The sequence below is a fragment of the Canis lupus genome, chromosome 8 (assembly GCF_048164855.1).
Source record: "Canis lupus baileyi chromosome 8, mCanLup2.hap1, whole genome shotgun sequence".
Taxonomy (NCBI): Eukaryota; Metazoa; Chordata; class Mammalia; order Carnivora; family Canidae; genus Canis; species Canis lupus.
In genome coordinates this window covers 73,402,442-73,417,517 of record NC_132845.1, presented here as the reverse complement: position 1 = coordinate 73,417,517, position 15,076 = coordinate 73,402,442, and the positions used below count along the sequence as shown (strand labels likewise).

Below are 15,076 nucleotides of genomic sequence, written 5' to 3'. Positions count from 1 at the left end.
TGCCATGAATATGCCCACTTTTGAAAAAATATTTTAAAAGAAAAATAGGTGGATAGAAGTCTGCACAGATCATAAGCGAACATCTTGAATTGTCACCATCTGAGTATACCTGTTAAATCAGCACCCAGCTCAAGAAATGGAATCACCAGCAGTCCAGAATCCCCCCAGAATTCTCCATCAAATATAATCACAATCTTGACTTTTAATAGAACTACACTGGTGTTGGAAGCTGGAAAAATGTTGGCCCATGTCACATCTGTTTATTTTACCGTGATGTATTCTTCATGTGACAGTTTAGAAGGAGGGTTTGTTTTCCCTTCTTGGCCTATGAAACTGTCACAAGAAACACACTGGTGAGAGCGTTCAGACCACAGTGCCACTCTGGCCCCTGTGAAAGAGTAGAGGAGTGGAAGGAGGATGTACTTAACTTGGAGAGGCCTTGGACCACAGATAGATTGTCCACCAGCAGATACCTGCCCCATCAGGTAGGAACAGCTGGCTTTAGGATCTCTGACTGTGGACAGTGTGTCTTCAGAGCAAATGCTGCAGAGGAGCTCACAGTGTTGATGCAGGACTCCTCCCTCTGGGTTCTTGCAAAGCAGGATCTGAGCAATGCACTTCCATGACCACCCAAAGTGGCTTCTTCTCTGGGGTATGTGTTGACCTCTTTGTTTGTGGAGTAGTCCTTCTAAAGCTGAGTCTCATTGTCATGGCCATGGTCAGAGAGTGGAAAGTCAAAAGACCTTTGTTGAAGTTGGGTTTAGTTCCTTCATTCCCCAGCAGTGTGAATACACTTCCTGAGCCATGTTTACCCACCTGTAAAATAGGAGAAATTGTTCTCACCTCACGAGGTTATTATTAGGATGACATGAGGTTATTTTCAGTAATGTACAGTCTGTAATGTGAAGTCAGTACTCCATAAAATTAGTCTTTTTATTTCTTGTCTTGAAGGAGTTTCTGTCCTCACCATGGTGCAGAGTGTAGACTCTTCCTTAGTAATTAAGTTTTCTCATGGGTGGAGCATGTTCTGTAATGCCAGGTCCTCACGCTTTGGTTCTTAGGCAGTAGGTTCATTACACTCAACTTGTGCCCAGGACCCTTGACTATCTGGAGAGCCCTACAGTCCCCTTCTCAGAAGACCATTCCTAAAGAATATAATAGGGGCTCCTGGGTGGCTCAGTCAAGCATCTAACTCCTGATTTCAGCTTGGGTCACGACATCAGGGTCCTGGGATAGAGCCCCTCCACAGGCTCTGAGCTCAGCATGGAGTCCGCTTGAAGATTGTCTCTCTCCCTCTCCCTCTGCCCTCCACCCCACCCCCGCTTACGCTTTTTTCTCTCTCTCTCTAAAAGAAATAAATAAAATCTTTTATAAAAAAAGAATAAAATAAAATAAATTGGATTAAAGAAGAAACCAGTTATGCTTAAACCATTTATCACAATATTACCAAAACAAATTTGTGACATAGTAACAGATCTGCTTCTTTATTGACATGTTAGGTAACAAGTTCTAGCTGCGGGACTAATCATGAGGCTAATTTGAAGTCACGATGCATATAATTGATATTTTGTGATAGTTGCACAAGTACGATGTGATATGGAAATATCTGTGATTTTGTGAGGGGTAACATCTCAGGTAATGCACATTCTGTTGCAGTTTGTCATCCGCATCTGTAATCGAAGGAAATGCTACATTTCAGTTAGTGGTAAGGGAAAATTAAAGATGTAATGTTTTTCTCCATCTGGATTTATGATTACAAACCCCAGGTAAAGACCTCCTGCCTGAGATGAATGGCACCTGCTCACTCACTTTTGGAGCACTTAATTCCCAGGAGTGGAGAAGCCCCCAGGTGTTCCCATTCAGACCCTGCCCTCCCCTGACAGGTGTTCCTTGGAGTACATACAAATATAAAGGAGTCTGCAGTGAGTTAACAAGGCAGCCTGATGCCCTTTCTTGTGGATGTGGGCACATTCAGTCATATTATTTTGTTCCTACAAGTTGATAGGAGCAAAGGAACCCTGTGCATGTCTGGGTAATTCAAATGCCCCAGAATCACTTTCCTTTATTTATTTATTTATTTATTTATTTATTTATTTATTTATTTAAAGATTTACTTATTTATTTGAGAGAGAAAGACCGAGCGGGGTGGGGGGGGGAGATGGAGAGGGAGAGAGAAAATCTCAAGCAGGCTCCCCACCCAGCGAGGAGCCCGACATGGGGCTCAATCTCACAACCTTGAGATCATGATCTGAGCAGAAATCAAGAGTCTGATGCTTAACCGACTGAACCACCCAGGTCTCTGCCATTTGTCTTCAAAATGGAGCATTCATATTTATTCAGTTTCTCCTTCCTTCTTCCCTCTATTTCATCAACAAAGGCAGCACTATGTGTTGCCTGCCATTCCAACTCAACTGAAAGCTCCAGATCAGGTCTGCCTTTGGAATCTACCCAGTAGTTCTAGTGTGAGTGCAGAGGTTTATTCACCCCAAAACATATCTCCCAACTTGCCTGTAAGATATCTGAGAATCCTATAATTGGGGAAAGCTTTCACCCCAATGTGAAATGCAGTAGTGTAGGCTGATCACATTGGCAAGTACCTAGTGGATTGTATCAAAGGCAGGGTGCTAGGTTCATCTCACATGTTTTATCACTGAATCTTACTCTGTGAAGAATCAATTTTTCTCATGTTTTGAAGAACAAACTGGAGTCAGAGAATTCAATAACACTCTTTAGAATTTTTTATTTTTAAGTAAATTCTACATCCAACATGATGCTTGAACCCAGAACCATTGGGTTGTGGGTCACAGGTTCCACTGAATGAGCCAGCCAGGCACCCCTGATAACACTCTTTTTTGCTTGAAATTTTTTTGTTTTATTTTTTCCCTAACACTCTTTTTTCTTTTCTTTTCTTTTCTTTTTTTCTTTTTTTTTTTTTTTGAAAGATTTATTTATTTATTTGAGAGAGACAAAGAATGCCCACACGAGTCAGGGCAGAAGGAGAAGGAGAGGGCTCAGCCACTATCTTCAGAAAAACTAGTTCCTCTATGGGGCAGACACATGGCCCTTCCACACAGATGGTCTCACAACAGACCACCAGGATGGAATTTAACCCAAGGTTAAATTGTAGTCAAGATGTATTTATCTGGAAAAATAATTTTCAAAGTGTTAAAAACCTGATCCTCCTATGAATATAGAACCAACATGTGTCGAAGACTTGTCCACTCATTTAATGAGGGATCCAGTAAAATGGTAAAGCTGGCCAAAGTGCATCTTCAGGAGCTGGATATTTAGAGGCATTCCAAACGGAATGTGAGAAGACTGCTGAGTCAGATACGAAAGTGCTTACTGTCCTATAGCGCAATTAAAACCCACGGCCTTGGAGGTCGTCTTTTCTAATGGATCAGAAACTAGGAGTTACATATAACTTACTAGTGGCTGGGATCTAATGTATAATACATAGCAAATCCAACCAGAACTACATTCCCCTAAATAATGGGTTGCCTGCTGAATAATGCCTCTGTATAATACTGAAAGGTCTTGCTCTTTCTTTGCTTGACTTCCAAGTTTTGGATATTTTTTCTTAGCATCCTTTGATATATATATGTGTATATATATGTGTATATATATATACACATATATATATGTAATATATATATATATATAATTTCATGTATATTTCATTTGAATATATATTTGAGAACCACGGTTCTCAACATTTAGTCAGCATCAGGACCACCCAGGGGCACATTGAAACACAGATGGCCCGTCTCCAGCACCTGAGTTTTTAATTTATTAGGTCTGGGTGAGACTTGGGAATTTTGCATTTCTTACAAGTTCCCAGGTGATACTGCAGCTGCTGCCAGTCTGGGGACATCTTTGCAAACCTAGTGAACCCTGGTGTAGTGCATTATTATTTAGTCCCTGAGATGTAGGGGAACCTCCCGACTTTACCCTCCCTGTGAGAAGCTTCCCAAATGCTCCCAGAACACTTGGAATCCCACTATAGCTCAGATCTGCCCAGATCCCAAGGAGCTGCAGGGATCTGCTGGGATCTGAAGGATCCTGCTAGCATGTCAAGCTCTGCTACATTTTGTGTTCTTGAACTCTTTCTTTTGAACACTCGGATGAAAAGCAATTATCCCCTCACTCTGCACTTTTTGTGTCCACTTATTCTCCCCTGTTTTGTTTCTGACATGTCCAGAAATCAGACTCTGACATCGCCCCCAGATACAGCAGTCACAGCCCTTGCAATCAGCTCCTGACAGGTGCATGTTTATTTGCTGTGTCCTTACACACTCAAGATACTGGGCTTGGCTCTGGAGTGGCATGAGAAAGAAAAGATGCTGCTGGGGCTCCTGGGTGGCTCAGCTAAACGTCTGCCTTCAGCTCAGGTCATGATCTCAGGGTCCTGGGATGTCGGGCTTCCTGCTAAGCGGAGAGTCTGCTTCTCCCTCTCCCTCTGCCTCTCCCTCCTGCTGGTGCTCACTCTCTCAAATAAAAAAATAAAATCTTTTAAAAAAGATGTTGCTAAGGGCTCCAATCTGCATTTCTTTGTCTCTTTCTCACTTATCAAATGTCTGCAGATAACTCAAAGAGCAACTGGAGGCATCTCAGTGATGTTTATGTGGCAGAGAGACAATCTGAGAGAATTTAGCTTGGACAGGGCTAAACTCAAAACCATGACCAAACCAAACTGGGCACCTAGCCTTGAGCAAGCCTGAGCTGGTCTTAATGTCCTTACTTTTAAAGGCTCACACATATTCATCTCCTTTATAATAGTAACAGTCTCATTTACTGAGTATGGACTCATTTACTGCTAAGGACTTCATGGGCCATATTTAAATGAATCTTCATAGGAATGCTATTATTGTGCACGTATGACAGGTGAAAAAAACCAAGATATTTCACGTAGCCACTAAAGAGGGACCTGGAGTACAGATTTTACCCTAGGTGATTCCAAAGTTCATGTTCTTAAATCAGTATTAGCAGACAGTGTAGACAATGACAAACTCTTTTATTTTCTTATTGAAAATGGCTGCTTATTTCCTTCCAAGTAAGAGATTGAGGCATAATTTGGTCGTGGGGGGGGGGCGGTGGTGGGTATGAGGAAGAGAGAGAGAGAGAGAGAGAGAGAAACAGACACACACACATACACAGAGGTGGGAGAGAGGGGTTGGTAGGAGGTAGGAGGAGGGGTTGGTATTCATTTATTAAGCTTAATACAACCATATACAATGATGTGTGCCAAAGACGATGCTATATTATACTTTGCAGTCTTAAGTGTCTGTAGATGAGGATAAAAGTAATTACAATCCTAAGAATTGTTTTTGAAAAGTCCATGAAGTTCCAAAGTGGATCTAATTAAGAACAGAGAAAGTCATAGAAGGCAGAAAAAGGTAAATGGGTCTGTTTAAAGTGGGTTGGTGGGTGGAACAGTTCCTTGGGGCCGGCTTGCTGAGCTCGTCCTGCCTTCTGCCTTCGGGGAAGCCCACTGCCCCACCACCACCACCAAGAGCTGTCCCAGAGAGTGCTGCATTCATTTCCAAGTGTTGGGGAATCACTGCAAATCAAGTGGTAGAAAGCAATACCCACGTGTTAGCTTGCAGCATTTTAGGTTAAAAGTTGGGGTGGGCTCAGGTATGCTCTCTGTTTAGGGTCTCACAAGACTAAAACGAAGATGGTGGCCAGGCTAGGCTTTTACTCTGAGAGTCTGAAGAGGAATCTGCTTCTAGATGTCTTCAGATTGTTGGCAGAATTTAGTGGGGTCATTCTCACTCCGAGAGGCTGATCTCTGGTTTTTGCAGGTCGCCTCTTCATCTTCAAAGCCAACAAGAGCACACCGGATCCTTCTCTTGCTTCCACTTTTTCTGACTCCCACTTCTGCTACAAGCCAGGGGAAAAAAAGACTCCCCTTCCTAAGCACTCACCTGATTGGGTCAGGCCCAACCGGATAATCTACATATTTTAAGGTTAACTGAGTTGGGGCTTTAATCGCAGCGGCAAAACCCTTCCCAGCAGTCCTTGGACTAACGTTTGATTTTATAACCAAGGGTCAGGAATCTTGGGGAGTCAGCTCTAAAATTCTGCCTTTTGCAGCTACCTTCTTCATGCATGACAGCATCTTTCTTCTCACAGGAATTGTCACCTGACCCAAAGCCAGTTCGATTCATTTATTTCCTGAGACCCTTGAATGTACCCAACTCGGCCTTGGGATATTGGAGAAGGTTACTTTTAGAAGCAATGGGGGAGGCTTGGTACAGTTTTTAAGCAGGAGGATGACATGATCACATGCATGTTTTAAAAAGCAATGAAGAAAACAGAATGCGGGAGCTAAATGATGGAGGGGATTGGGAGCTCAGTAGAATCTAGATCATAACTTAAGATCGGAAAGTGGAAGGAAGATGTGTCTGGGGGGAGGAGGAGTTCTCTGTGGGGTCGTGGGGGCACATTTCCAGTGGGCAAGTGGCAGCATGAATCTGAAGCTAAGTGGAAAGGTGGAGGAATCTGGAGATCTTGCCTGGGGCTCCTGGGGGGCAGCTGAGCTGTTGGTGGGGAATGACCTTAATGGTAGAGGAAGGGGAGAGCAGAGACCTCCCAGGCTCCGAGGACACCCCTAAGTGAGCAGAGTGCAGGGAGCAAGGAAAGGATTGAGAAAGCAAGGGGAGAAGCGGAGAAGACACATCTCCCTTAGGTTTTCCTCAGGGCTGACCAAGCAGAACAGTCTGGTACCTCTTTTTCTCCTACAGACTCCTTGATGCTTTTTATTTAAAACTGTGGCAAAATACACATAACATAAAATTTATCATCTTAACTATTTTTAAGTGTACAGTTCAGTGGTGTTTAAATACATTTACTTATTTTATTTTTACATTTTATCATCACAACCATCACCGCCATCCATCCCTGGAATGCTTCATCCTAGAAAAATGAAACTTTGTCCCCATTAAACACGAACTCCCCACCCTGTTCCCCTTAGCCAATGGTAACCACCATTCTACTTCCTGTCTCTATGAATTTGTGGCAACTCTAGGTGTCTCACGGGAGTGGAATCATACACTATTTGTCTTTTCATGACTGGCTTACATCACTTAACATAATGTCCTCAAGGCTCATCCATGTTGTAGCAGGTGTCAGGATTTCCTTCTTTCCGAAGGCTGGATCATATTCTATCGAACAGATAGACCATGTTTTGCTTATGTATTCAGTCGCCAGTGGACATCTGGGTTGTTTCCATCTTTTGAGTATTGTGAATGATGCTGCTCTGAATATGGGTGTTCAGACATCTCTTTGAGAACCTGCTTCCAATGCTTTGGGATATATACCCAGAAGTGGTATTTCTGGGTTGTCTAGTAGTTCTCGTATTTAAAAAAATATTTTTGAGAAGCTACCACACTGTTTTCCACTGGGGTGACACCATTTTACATTCTCACCAACAGTGCACAAGGGTCCTGATTTCTCCACATCCTCACCAACCCTTGTTCTTTTCTGTTGTTGCTGTTTTAAAGTAGCTATCCTAAAGGGTGCAAGGTGGTGCATAGATGCTTTTTGGCTGAACCATTCTGTGTGATCAAGCTGTGGGAGTCATGATCCAGGGGGACAAGAATCCAGGAGGCATCTCGGGGCCCCCAGACTCCTGGGTGTTAATGAATGTGTTTGAACCCAGTGGAAAGGAAAGGGAGGCATTGGTTAATATTCGTGGAGTTCCTTGAATATGAGACTTATGTCAGCATCAGCTTGAAAACCCTGTATGCAGATTTACTCAAGGAACTTTCTTTTTCTTCTTATAGAAGGTTAACAGGCAGGATGGAAAGGGAATGAACCCATAATGCACAATTCAGCATAAACACATACACTGACTAGCTTGGCATACGGCGCATGGTTTCCTTTGCTGAATTTATTCCCACCAGAACAATTGCCACACCTGGAGAAAACCTACTTCTCACCAGACTCCAAAGTGAACAGTGAAAGCTCAGGAAAGGTTGGTGTTTTTGTTGTTTTTGAATAAGGTAACAAAGTGCTTGATAACTCAGGCTCCATGTGTTATCTATCTGCTTAACTTTTGTTCTGCATCTATAGCATTTCCAAAAATACATTTCCCAAATTACACACCTCCCCTGTCAGTAAACGGCTGTAAGATCAGCTAAAAGTCCAGGTGTGTGAGGCATCGCACCCATCCCAGCCACCATTTCTGATGGAGAGTGATGGCTCACTCCTCTGAGTAGTGTGAGGTAGGAATGGTTCAATAACACTTTCCAGTTCTTTTAAGAAGTACTTAAAAGAAAAGGCAGAAAGTGGGATAAAAAAAATCCCCTCGCTTTTTGTGCCCAAGATTGCGAATCCGAGACACCACCAAGGAGCCGACACCGACGCAAACACACGAGGGTTTCTTTACAAGCTGGAGCTTGGGTCCAAGTGTACCCGACACAGCGGAGCAGGGACTTGGACCCCGAGACTAAGAGGCGTAGCAGCTTTATTGGGGCCAGTGGCCCATGGGATACGCAGAAAGTTGCACAGTCATGTCGGTCCACACGCAGGTGGCCGATTGAATTGCATCTTACCCTATAGTATCCCCTTGAGCTGGCCTATTACTTTGGTCAGAATCGGCGCGCAGTTTTGGGGGCACAAAGCAGGGTTACATGGTTATGAGCCGATTTCCGATTAGGGTGTGCCCAGCGGCTCGCCTAGGGTGGGGCAGCGCCTTAAGCAATAAGCAGGTCATGTGGGGGTCATAGGGGAGGTGGCGGGTGTAGCACAAAATGGAATCAGTCCTGCTCTGCTTGTCCAGGGGTAGGGGATTTTTGTTAACTTTCCTGGGTCCCACATCGCTCTGATGGTTAACTCTAGAAACCAGGGTGGCCCTCATCCAGAAATGCAATTGATAAGTTCATACAGTCATTCCTCCCGTCCCTCGTTCACTCAGAATGCCAGAGTAACCAGCGACACCATTCTGATTTGTCGGCTTTCCAGCTCCTGACACAGCCCGGGAGACCTGTGGAGAGACCACTGGAGGTGTCTCAGGGAGATGGTCTAAGAGGCACTGAGCTAACTGCTAATTTTCTGATGCTCTGCTCCAGTACAAGTGGGATCCCAGCAATCTGTACACTTGGCCTCTGTTCCTCTGGATGCATGCAGAGATGCCTGCAATTTAACACTAGGTTTTTGGCTTTCACTGGGGAACGAAATAAGAACTGGCCAGAACATTGCTGTACTTTTTTTGGTAAGGCAATGTTCCTCTCTATTCAAGACACCGTTATTTTTTGATTATATTATTTCAACAGGCTCCTCCTTGGTTACTGCACCATGATCCTTTGGCCCCTCTTCCACTGCCTGTTCTCCACATGCAACAATCCTTCTAATCATTCTAGAATGCATATTTCATCACGTCGAGCTCATGATGACAATGCTTCAGCAGTCCTCCCTTGGTTACAGGGTAGATTCGAGGCTCTGCTTCACATCCCTTGAAGTCCTCTGTGGCCTGCTTCTGGCCCACTGTGTCCCCTCACACTCTGGGCTCCAATAAGACCACAGTATGACCTGCACTTGCCCAGACATGCTCCGCCTTCTTCCCTCCACCGTTCCAGCCTGCTTTCCCCACTGCTTTGCCTGATTCTTATTCTGCTTCTAGGCTGGACTCGCCGTGGAGACGATCCCTACTGCCTCTTCCTCCTCATTCCCCGCCCCACCTGTCTAGACTACAAGCTACCCCTGTGCGGTCCTGTAACTCCCACCCATCTGTTTACCTTGGGTCATCAACTTGTGCCCTTCCCTCCAGGCTGCGAGTACGAGGCAGGCTGGTTAGCTCTGCATCCTGTGTCCCCAGTGTATTCAGTAGACTTGTAATAGATGCTGAACAAATTGAGCCTCAAATCCTCTTCTGTGCACAGAGGCCTGTGTATCCCACTGCTAGAGTCACCTAGAGATGAAGGTGGTGTTGTCCCTACTTGGCAGTCAGAGATCCCGGCACTCAGAATCACAACTGCACTGACTCCTGCCGCTGCCGCAGTCCCAGATGCCGTATGCTGGTCAACAGAAGCATGGGGATTGGGAGGTTTGGGGGTGGACCTTGGTTGCCACTGCTCCTATTTCCCTTTGGGGTTTTATCTTTCACTCCTGAAGGTGGGATCAATTTAGGAGTCCCTAGGGGCTCCTTCCTCCTGATTCAATGTCCCTCATCCCTGGTGAAGACAGGGTAGGTACCCAATATAAACTCAAATAAGTGGAAAATCTATCACACAAATTTGAATCTTTGACATGAACGAGGGGGAGAAGAAATGATCTGAGGTTATTCAGTTGAGCTGGCCCTTGACCTGATGCAGAGGAGAAAAGTGGAGAAATCAGGCACACCATTTAGAGTTTACCTGTCTATAACAGAAAACTCCCAAATAACTTGTGGGCTTGCATGAGATCAAAGTGTATTTACCTCTCATATAAAAGAATTCCCAGAATAAGCAGCCAGTGAATGATAAAGCCATATAAAGCGATGTCAGAGATCCAGGCTCCTCCTACTGCGTGTCCATAGGCTGTGAGTCTATCCTCACAAGCTAAGATCGCTGCTAGAGCACCAGTCCTCACATAAATGTTCCAGGCAACAAGAAAGAGGAAGTTGAAGGAAAGAGGAGGGCACGCCTCCTCTTTTAACAACTATTTCCTGGAAATTTCACACCACTTTAATTTATATCTTACAGGCCAGAACTTAATCGTGTCTGCGCATAAGCTGCAAGGGAGATTGTAGAATGTACTCTTTCAACAGGGTGATAACATTGCCGGCAGGAAGTCAGGATTATGTTGCGGAAGTCATATACATTGGAAATTAACCGGTAGCCTCTCTGCACCATTTGCTGCTGTTACTGTTTTGAGAGGGGGATCAGGAGTGGGACGAGGGTTTCAAGATAAGGTGGAAGTATTGGAGCTTCTATACTTGGCCGATGACTGAGCTGGACTCTAACAGGAGCAGGGGCAGCATGTAAATAACAGGCTCTGTGCTGGAGCTTTGTGTATGCACAGTATTCACCCTACACCCCACTGACGGTCCTGTTGTCATCCCCGTTACCCAGTGATGGAGAGGAGCTTGATCACACAGTGCTAGAGCTGGGTTTGGAGCCAGGCCTGACTTGAAATCTCATGTCTCTTTCCCTTCCTTGCCTTCACACCCTGCCTGTGACCTCAGAGCAAAATCTCTGTGGTTTGTGTGATGTTCAGAGGGACTGGTTGCATGGACACCAGCAGACAAGGGTCCTAGGTAGGGAGGAGGCCCCTGGAGGGAGGAGCTCCTAGTCCTGATGTGGAGGACAGGCAATTTCATAATCATTCTTTTTTTTTTTTTTAAGATTTTATTTATTTGAGAGAGACAGAGACAGAGACAGAGACAGCAGTGGGGAGTGGGAAGAGCAGGCTCTTGACTGAGCAGGGAGTCCATCATGGGATGACCCTGGGATCATGACCTGAGCTGAAGGCAGATGCTTAACCTGCTGAGCCACCCAGAGGCCCCTCATGATCGCTTTCTCATGAGATATGTGACGTCCTCACATCATCTCAGGAATTATAATGAAACAGGAAGGAGCTTTTCTCTGAAACCCACTTTTGGACCCTCTGCTTTGCCTCTCACAATGATGACTGATATCCATGAACTTATCATGGTGCCTGGTTTGGAAATCTAAGGACTCAATGTTTGTTGAATGGGTAATGATTTAGTTATTTAACATTATCAGGAATCCAGGACTTTCCTTTGGACAGGAGTGAAGCTACTCCAAGGAGAAACTGCGTATGAAAAGTCATAGGAAAATAAATCAATATGTGTACATACACGCGCTCCCTGCTGAGAAGAAATAACCAGTTCAGTGATACTGGGTGAGATGAGTGTGTATGTGTGTGTGTGCGCGCGCGCACGCACGCGTGTGTGTAGAGGGGGATGTTGGGCAGAATGAAATAGAAATCTTGTGGGTAGAACTTACTGAGTTAATGCAGTTTAGAAATGTACTGACTCAAGCTGGTTGGAATTGATAGTAATAATTAAAGGGACCCAGCAGCTAAAAGCAAGGTCATGGCTTAGATTTGCCAAGCCAGGCAGAAATGCATTGAAAATCCATATGACAAGAAAGGCACGTGATAGGGATGAAATGATTCTGATATTGGCAGGTTTCCATTTCTCAGTCTAAGTTACCCAGCTGAGACATGTGGGCGCCACACAGTGACAGCTGACAAAATAAATGTATTGATGGAATGATCGGCCCGGTCCCTGCTGAGTGACAGAGGGATACCAGCAAGATTAGAGGTCTATGGCCAATTATCTGAATTGGTCATCATCCAAGCTAGTCATCATTTTCACCATTGAACCACACTTTCTTCTACTGCAGCTTTTTAAGAGTTCTTGGAGAACTGAACACAAATCTCCAAGTCCATTAGTTTTTACACTGTTAAGGAAATACCAGAAAATGTACGTTGAGAAGAGCATCCTGTAATATATAGGTGTCATGCACAAGGGGTGAGGTTCAGAGGGCTGAGCAGAAAGGATGTCCTGGTGAAATTTAAAGGAGGGGGGGACCTAGGGGTGTCTGAATCTTGGTTTTGGCTCAGGTCATAATCTCAGGGTCGTGAGCTCGAGCCCTGCATCAGGCTCCACACTCCACATGGAGTCTGCTTAAGACTCTCTCTCTCTCCCTCTCCTTCTGCTCCTCCCTCCCATGCTCGCTGTCTCTCCCTCTCTCTCAAATAAACCGAAGTAGGGAAAGCCGAATACGAGGCAGCCAGGAAACCAGATAGCTGTGGCTGTGGCTTCCTTTTCTGCTGGCACCAACGGACTGCCATTGACCTTGCCCATGGCAAAGTGAGTGGGCATGAGTGGGATTCGAAGGCTGTAGCTGGACATTGAAGGGCTGGGGGAGGACAGATGGCAGATTGACCACAAGGGAAACTGGCAGGATCTTCCTTACAGCTGCAGCGCCCGGGCACTCGGTGGGGATAGAGACCCGGCACAGCCCAGAGGCTGGGCGCAGAAGCAAATGCACAGCCATGTCTTGCCCGTGAACCTGCCAAGTCCCCTGCATCTGTGTGCATTTCATTCACTTGACGCTCAATTAACAGAAACACTGTATGACACGTGTCACAATTCTTAATAAAAACTCTGGAGCAAGAGCAACTTTTTTCCAAAATTCAGATACTCTCAGTAGTACCAATAAAGATTTATGCCGCTTGGTGAGAGTTCATGAAGCTAATTATACGGAGGAGTTTAAACACATCATGTGGAGTCGGTGCTATAAAAATAGAGCCATCTCCTCCTATACCTGGCATCATTCATTCATTCAGTCTGTCATCAAATAACCATTGAATAAAATTCTCCTCAGCATGGACCTGTGGCCAATTCATTGGAGCTGGTTTGAAATTGAAATCTAAGCATGTTCTGGACTTAAGAAGCATATGCGAGCAGGAGATGACTTACAAGAGGAATTTGCCATACAATTTCTCCATGTTGGAAACTTCCCTTGGTGAAGTTAGTTGTCCTGTGTGCCTGCACAATACTTTACAGTTTACAAATGACTTTCCAGAATGCTCGCTTGGGTTCTATAGCTGCCCTGCTAGTCGGAAAGGCAAAAGTCATGACTTGCCATTTCACAGATGGAGAGAGAGTCCCTTGAAATGTTAAGTGATATTCCTTGCAAAAGGCACAAGAATTAAACTCCCAGTCCAGTGTTTACTCCATTCTGTCATATAGTCTGTTAGATAGGCTGCATCAATTCAGCACTTCACAGTTTGCATTTTCATATACCTTACCTTGCTTATCTGCACAGCAAACTTAGGGTATAGGTCCATCATCACCAGTGAGAGCATCACCCTAAATAATTATCCCCATCTTATAATTGAGATATTTGAGGCTCTCGGAGGGAAGGATCTTCCTCCAAATGGAACCAGTATAAAGCAGCACACAGTGGATGGAATTAGCTGCAGATGCATTCTATTCCAAGAACCTTTGCAAACGTGTTGCTAAGGAGATTTAGGGACCACCAGACAATCCCATCAGACTGGCACATCAGTCAGTCTAATTGGGATGGCCAGAGTGTGCCCAGGATGAGTGTGCAAAGGAAAGCCAGTCTTCACTTGACCCATCATCTCTCGTTTGTCTAAGCAAAGACTCTAATAATAGACAGTGTTTGCATCCAGTGTAGAAAAGAAAAATCAGTGTGCAAGAACTCATCAGAACTGCTCTGTCTGTCCAGTAACAAGAATTCTGTTGGCTGGCTGACAAATTCCTTGTTACAGGGAAGTTAGGAAACCCAGGCTGCCAAACTGGGTGACTTTGGCCTTCAGATTATCCCAGTTTCTGATCAGTTCTAGGGTGCTCTACATGGCCCCAGGTGGAAGGATGGCTTCCCTTGGGCCTGAGCTCTAGGAGACAGAATTGGACGACTCCTAATTGGCAGGGAACTTGTGTGATGTCTCTCAAAAGACTAAGGGACCCTTGGCTTATCTGCTGACCCTATTAATTTGATCCAGCGGTTATTAGGACTTCTGGTAAGCCTAATAAAATAGAAGTCTTTTTTGTCCTCAAATAGACAGGCTCTAAACTCTGCTGGCCCTGCCACGTGCCATCACGGGGATGGGCAAGGGGTCTACACTGTCAGCTGGTCCCACTTGGATGTCTTTGCTGCATGGCGGTTAAGAGTATGGGCTTTGGAATAAAGACATCTGAGTCTGAATCTCCATCCTGCCACTTAGTACCAATGGAACCTGGGCAAATCATTCATCATTTACGATTGCCTCATCTAAGAAATGGAAATGAAAATACTAATACTTTGTAGGGGTCTAGTGAAAATTAAGTGAATTAATGCACTATGTATTTAGCACATGGCACTCAAATGAAGGTTATAATTTATGCAAAGTCATCTACATGTCATGTGACTTTCAAAGACTATATCATTGAGAGGCACATAGCTACTTTAAAATCTCCATTTGAGTTTGTTTTTTTAATTTTTATTTATTTATGATAGTCACACAGAGAGAGAGAGAGAGGCAGAGACACAGGCAGAGGGAGAAGCAGGCTCCATGCACCGGGAGCCCGACGTGGGATTCGATCCCGGGTCTC

General features: G+C 44.8%; 1 long non-coding RNA gene across 1 annotated transcript; it reads right to left on the bottom strand.

Moving 5' to 3' along the window:
- Window positions 1–1,468: 1,468 nt before the first annotated feature.
- Window positions 1,469–13,938, bottom strand: LOC140637695 (uncharacterized). Its single transcript, XR_012034762.1, has 2 exons — window positions 13,768–13,938; window positions 1,469–1,670 (listed from the first exon to the last, which is right to left on the bottom strand). It is a non-coding gene; the product is annotated as an uncharacterized lncRNA (long non-coding RNA).
- Window positions 13,939–15,076: the final 1,138 nt, after the last annotated feature.